We start from the raw sequence: 7348 nt of genomic DNA, 5'->3' as shown, positions 1-7348 counted from the left end.
GCTGTTGATAGTAGATGCCGTGGAAGAACAAACCTACCTTAAGATAAGCTATTATGAAGATAAATGTATGTAAATTCTACAGGAATTTCGCATCACTTGCTAAAAATTTGAGTACAGTAGAGAGTCGTTTATCCGAATCAATTGGGGACTGGGGTTGTTCGGATAACCGATTATGCACGAAAAAATTTAACCTGTCCGATGTTAAAATTTTTCTCCGTTGCGTGTCGCTTCGTGTTGAATTTCCGTCGATTTTAAGCCTAACGAAAATTTTTATAATAATAATCGAGGTTATTGTATCGTTAAAACTAATTTATTTTGTACAAACAAAATAAATATATTGAAAAATATAAAAACATAAAAATTATACTTCAGAAGTAAATCTAGTAACAAAAACGTTCGATTCAGCCCGACACAATCCGACTGGAAAGCGTTCGGATAAACGACTTTCTACTGTAATTACATAATTTCCGGGTTAAAATCGTCTGTTTTTTTACAATATTATTCGTAAATGCTTAAATAATCATTATTTTAATAAAACACGTCATAATTTTAACCACAAACAGAAAAAATGAAGTTTAAGCAGATCGTCTACTCGCCATTCTAGACTGGCGTTTAATTACAGAACGATTCCGTAGCTGTAGTTCTGTTTTTTACCACGAGATGTCGCTACTTCGTGACGTCAAGAAGCTGGACAAGCATAATTCTACGACGTAACTAAATCATGTGACGGAACGCAATCGGTGTACATACACTACGGTCAGAATTAATTAATTACAAACAAAATTTGCTACTGTTCGTTTCTCGAATGGCAAATTTGTCTTTTGTCTAATATTCAATGTTTATATCGTAGCTTTAAAAGAGGACTATTGTTCATTATTTGTATCAAAATATTTAAAATTATACAGTATATTATAAAAGTTATTCTACAGAATATATAAACTTTCCTTCTTAAATTCTTTTAATCTCAAGATTTTCCTGCTGAATTTTCAGTCTCTTAATCGAAATTTTTGTTTTCTTTTGTATTATTTAATAAAATTATTCATTGCTTTTTAGAAATAATTTAAACGTTTTATATTAGAAAATTTACAATAATTTATTTTACAATTAACGTTTATCTTTGAAATGTTCGACAAAACCAAAGTCAATTTTCTCCATAGGCATCTTATTTGGTTTTCACGAGATTTTTAAAAAACCTAACCCTTGCGAATACCAACAGTTAAGTGTATCTTGAGTAATTTGAGTAAAGTGTTTTTAATTGGTAGTTTAAATCCATCAAAAAATTATCATCGTCAGCAGTGGCGTAGCGTAGTGGGGGCGGCCCGCCCCGGGCGGCACTTTTAGGGGCGGCAAAATTTCACAATAAATAGTAATACAATACACCTATACAATACACAATAATGATGATTGTTCTTGCCGAAAAGTTCTTTAGAATTACTGTATATTTTAGTCTTTTAAATTGAGATATCTAAATAAGGGGGCGGCGAATTTTCCTCCGATCCGGGCGGCTGACACCCACGCTACGCCACTGATCGTCAGTAAAATATTAGTGAACTTTTTGTAGCCTCATTTAACAGATCTGCAATGATTTATTTGAATGTTAGCTAAGAAAAAAAAATTTATTGAAAATTATACATTTGCAACATTTTTATATACAGTACACAATCTGTTATTGGATGTTTTCTTTTTATAGGTACATTTTTGAATTGAGTGTAGTCATAATCCCATGTGCTAGAGACGCACGAGTACAATTTATAAATTCCATGATTTTTTAGACAGTACGACACAGTTAACTTTAGTGGTTCTCAACTCCTCTGCGGCTTTCCAGTCGTAGAAATCTGTCAAATACAGTACATAATATTTTTATTTACTACTGAATGAGCTGTTAATATTCACGAAAACAATTATTTTAAGATATTTTTAAAATTTCAGAACAAATTTACTTGCGCTTCATATTTTTGAATTCCAACTTCACAATTTCGCAGGCAAATCCATGTATGGTACAGTACTTTCTCCAAATGTTCTCGTAATCGTAGGGAAGTAGAAAATCCTTCAGAACATGAAGTCTCGCGACAGAATATAGATTTCTCCACCCCCGGGATTTGCTATGTTCTAATCTTACATGCTTGTTAGTAAGATTTCCTTTTGAGGAGAAGTGCTTATCCTAATAACAACAAGTATTTTCTGATATATCCAATGCAATATTCTCCATAACGATTTCTTAGCAACGTAGCGGAAATACTTCAAAACCAATTATCGATGATAAAGTGTGGTTTTAAAGCTAAAATACCGACAAAAAATTTCAAGCACACCGTACCGTACGAGGTATATACTACCTGCACGTCACGAAACTAGCGGCATTTCGTGGTAAAAACCAGAACTACGGCTACGGAATCGTTCTGTAATTAGACGCTAGTCATTCTAGAGCAGTGGTTTCCAACCTTTTCTAGGATGCGGAACACTTTTGTGAGCAATTTTCTTTAGCGGAACACTTACTTAAGTTAATATGAAATACATAAGCTTGTCGTCAGTTATTTTATTAGAATTGAGCAGTTATAATTAAAAATCTCTACTCATATTATTAACGCCAATTCTAAGACAGGAAAAAATATACCTAAATAACTTTAATGGGAAACTTGTGCCTGATGTTTTTTACATATTTTATTCAGTTTTTATCATTGCCTTTATCTTATTCGAAACAGTAGTACACTCCATAAATACGAGTCGTACAGTACATATATATTTAAGTTTATGAAAATTTTATGATTTTAATTTTTTGATATTTGGCGGCTCGAATACGATTGTACACTTTCCGATTTGCGACTAAATTTGCGGAACACTTGGGAGATGCTTACGGAACACCAGTGTTCCGCGGAACACCGGTTGGGAACCACTGTTCTAGAGGTAGCAAACGCCATTATCGACCGTATAGAATTGCCAGATGGCGGCGCTCGTCCATCCGCCGTTCACGTTTTGGGCTGAATACGTGCGCCTGAACCGCTCTATTTTCTTGAATCTAGAAAGAACTGGTGTTCGTACACCAGTTCTTTCTTCATCCAAGAAAATACGCTTATTCCTCGATTAAGATCTCTTGATAAAGAATACTATTTCGAGGAAGATTCGGTTGTTTTGTTTTTCGAATTAAATTATATATGATTATTTGTGTAGAATTTGTGTTAAATTTATTATCCTTTCCTCTTTATTCTGATGCTATTTATCTCGGTTAACCGCGTCGAACTTTTCTCTATTAAAACACCACGTGATTATATTTTCTCACGTGACTACCAGACAAACGGTTATTGGCTGAACATCTTGGCGGCGGTGTCCGCAAAAGATAGAATCCAACCAACTTTTGCAGCACGAGAAAAGCGTCACAAGATCGACTTCTGTGGCGAGAAAAGGTGACGTCATTCTGCCGCTTTTCCTTTCCACGCTGCATGTGTCCATCCTCCTTTAGTGCCCACAGGGCGAAAAGAGTTTTAAAAAAAATGCCTTATATTACTTATATATCATTTAACTAAACTAAATGTAGTTAATAAAGTTCTGAATTTAATTACTACAAGTGAATTTTAGAAATTTTAGTTTTTTTAGAGTAGATTAGGGTAGCACCATTTTCTATATTTTAGTTTTATCAAACTGCAATGGGAAATAAATGGAAATTTTATTATTTTAAGCAATTAATTACATAATCAGTTTTTTTTATATTTCAAAACTCAAATAAATTTTTCAATTTTTTTCTTTATGGAAGTTCGTTTCTTTTTTTAATTGCTAAAGACACGAGTGTTTATGCTAATCAATGTCTAATTCCTGCCAAAATCATATGCTTGAAATAGGAATTGCTGTTTTCACAAGTTTATTCTTTTCCTTTTAAATAAACACTTGGTCTTCCACTTTTACACTGAAAGATCTTAGAGTAACTTGTTTCTTCCTCTGTTTCCTTTCTGTTTTTCTTATCATTTTTAATTTTATTTGTTTCTGAAACTTTTTTAAAGCGTAAAAGGCATTCACTTATTAAAGAGACTTTTCACTTTTAAGATAAGGAAAGGACTCAAAAAACAAAAAAAAGAGCAAAATTTCCATTAAGCTCGGGTCCCTATTTTATTTTTCTTTGTTTAAAAATAAAACATATCAGATCTAAGTGTGTTCATTTGTTTATGTGTAAGGTCCCAGATAGAGTCTGAATCTTGTTAAACTTACAAAAATTCAATTGATTTGAGAAAATATTTTGTTATAAAACAATGTATGAAATAAACAATACGGTCGACCCCCTGAGGTCACGAGTTGTCGCGAACTAACTGGTTGGAAAGTTTAGAATGTCAATCCGAAAGAGTGTGCTTTGACTCCAACTCTCCTAGAAATGACAAAATTTACAAGTAAACGAGAAAACGTAAGATTCGTCTAAAAGAAAATGTATCGCGTTATTAGTTATAAAAATATAAAAAAATTCTTTGTCTTCTATGTTGGTTTTCTTGTCATCTTGGACTTCACCTTCGTAGCTTCACCCACATCTTGCCAATCTACGCCAACTTACAGCCAGTTTACTCAGAATTGTGTCCAATTGTCGTTCCAAAAACGACTTATTTTGTATAGGTGACTGGTTTGGTGTTGATAACCACACCTACATTATGTTCCCATCCTTCGCTCATCTTGAAAAGAAGAGGGATTAACTTCCCTTCTCCCAACTAGCAAACCTCATGTAGGTGTTCGCAAGCCTGCCCAAAAGGACTTTTTTATGAATAAACGGACATTAAAATGCTTTAAAGAACTTCATCATGGGCATCGGGGTTACGGCAATTTCGTTCTAGGCCGTACTACTCTCTTCACTCGAAACCCATTGTAACCTGGTTAAGCTGGCTGTTTGGAGATTCCAGTCTTGTTACCACCCCCCATTAATTTCTCATGTGTTGGCTGTCAAGGGACTCTTCTGTGTTTTGTTATATTTCCTATTCTGGCCGAGTTGGCCATCTGGGACTTCTTCGTGTTGTTGCTCACCACTATAATCTGGCCTAGTTGGCTGTCAGGGGACTTTTCGCGTTTATTTTTAGTTATTTATTTTATTATTTTCGCGTTTATTTTTAGTTATTTATTTTATTATTTTCGCGTTTAATTTTTGTGCTTTTGTACACCAACCCGGAATGGGTTGGTATTTTCAGCAACTTCTTGGGCTTTGAGTTGGTTGTCCATGCACATAGCTGCCAATTGCTTACGTTTCCTGTCTCCCTAGAGGCAGTGCCATGCGCGGACTTATTCACTGTATGTATTTTGACCATGCTGTACTCTGTGGGCTACTCCCCATGTGTTGTAATTAAAGAACACTCAATAAATGGAACCGGCAGCGCCATGGTTCCCATTTCACTCTTTCGTATCATTCTTTACTTTTCTTCCCTCTTCTCACTTCCTCTAAAACTCTTCATTCTTCCTTTTCAAAGGCTATGTCATAAGGTTCGGCCTTCTAACACTTTTAATCATATATATTTTTGTATTGCTGGAGTAAAAAAATATCCTATATCAAAGAAAAGGGCTAATCGTCACAAAGACCGTTTGGGTTGAATTTACTAAGTATCCATTTAAATCAAGTATAATTATTTTTTCTTGACATTAAACCCATGTAATTGGTGATCGTGTAATTTAGAGTTTAAGACATCTATTTGTCCGGAAAACTGTTGGACTGCAATTTGAAAAAAACTGTAGAGCAATAATTTGCCCCTGTCTGTCCTTCCTTAATTTTGAGAAAGGAGTTAGATAAATGAAAATTGAAAGTATGTATGGAAAGCTTAAGACAGGAAAACAAGATTAACTATATATGAACTTTCGGTTTAAAACGGAAGTCACGTTACTTCGATTCAAATGTTTCCCTGAACAGAGTCAGATAGATAACGGATGTGACTCTTGCTAACAGGAAAAGTATGATGTGCAGGGGCAAGACACCCCTAAAAGAATTTAAAACATTGTGACGAAAAGTTGCAGCCCTGCATTTTGATGATGTCACAATAAATAATCGCTCGTTAGAATTAGTTTGATTCATTTCTTTATGGCAACACCACACTTGAGCTAGCTCCTAGGGAAATGCATCCCGGGAAGACTTTTATGCAAAACTGGTCCCTATTTAAGTGTTAATTAACGTAAAGAAATCCCGGAAAACTGCACGTGGCCAGCCCCTTAGCCATGCCCAAACCCATGACAATCTAGCTATCGGTGTTTGATCATTTTATCCATTCTGCCACTTGAGGACACTTATTAAGAAAGTATTGTTCAGAAATGAAAAATCCGAGTAGCAAGTTCTAGATGCTACCGTCGCAATAATTAAGTGAATGTAAAATTACATTTTCTTTTAGAAGAATTATATGTAACTTATGATTTTGTTAAACTTCTTGCCAATAGATGGCGTTATGTAAATCATCAAATTGTATGTAGATAGAAATTAATTGATTTATAGAATTCGAATCGATATTGTGGGATGAGATGTACGAGATTATCTAAATTGAAAGTACGTGAACGTAACTGCCGAGTTTTGTAGCAATTGGACGAACGTTTTAGGAGTGTGTGAGAAGTCAAGGGCAAAAGGGGGATTCCCTTTAAACCGCTTAGTTGGCAATGAGTCGGTTAAACCTGCTCATTTTGGTTTAATAGTCTTTTTTTTTTTTTGTAACTCTTTCCGCCCAGTGGGCACTAAGAGGGCCTCTTATAGCAAGCCCATTATGGGTTCGGCCAGGCCCACAATGAGGCGGCCGGGTGGTGAGGGACGGGGACCGACATGTCCGGACGGACCACCCCCCTGAAAAATTCCTGGGGATTTTTCGACCCGTTCGGATTCGATCCCGGGTCCCCCAGAGCGGCAGGCTGCTAACCTTGACCGCTCGGCCATCCGGCCGCTTGTTTAATAGTCTTTTAACGGTCGAGTGAGAAACGCAATGAGTATGTTGATAGGTTCAAGAGAGACAGGTAGACCGTTTAACAATTAACAAAAGTTTAATATAACTATAAGATACAGTATACAGAATTCCACGAAATACAACTAAACTACTCGTGTCAGCACGTCGCTGGTGAAGTTCTCGGGAAGTCGTTCCCATTCTATCCACGTGGAGAGAGAGAGTTTAGATAAGGACTAACAAAATACCTCTCGGAAAAAGATATTGTCTTTGATTTCTTCTGGAGGAGTATATGAAGTCTTAAAATGAGCCTTGGTCTATGTCGGAAATTAGCGGGACAACTTTACCCCCTACCGTGAAAGTCAATAAACGTTAATTGTTATATGATCCTATTTTCAAATGCTTCTTTCTGTATTGTAAATCGACCAATTGACAAAGTTTTTAGTTTGTTTTACTCATATGGATGTTGTATTTAACCTCTT

This window comes from Centruroides vittatus, unplaced genomic scaffold (genome assembly GCF_030686945.1).
Source record: "Centruroides vittatus isolate TY-2023 unplaced genomic scaffold, ASM3068694v2 contig_438, whole genome shotgun sequence".
Taxonomy (NCBI): Eukaryota; Metazoa; Arthropoda; class Arachnida; order Scorpiones; family Buthidae; genus Centruroides; species Centruroides vittatus.
The sequence above is the reverse complement of the archived record's forward strand: the minus strand, read 5'-3'. Positions refer to the sequence as shown.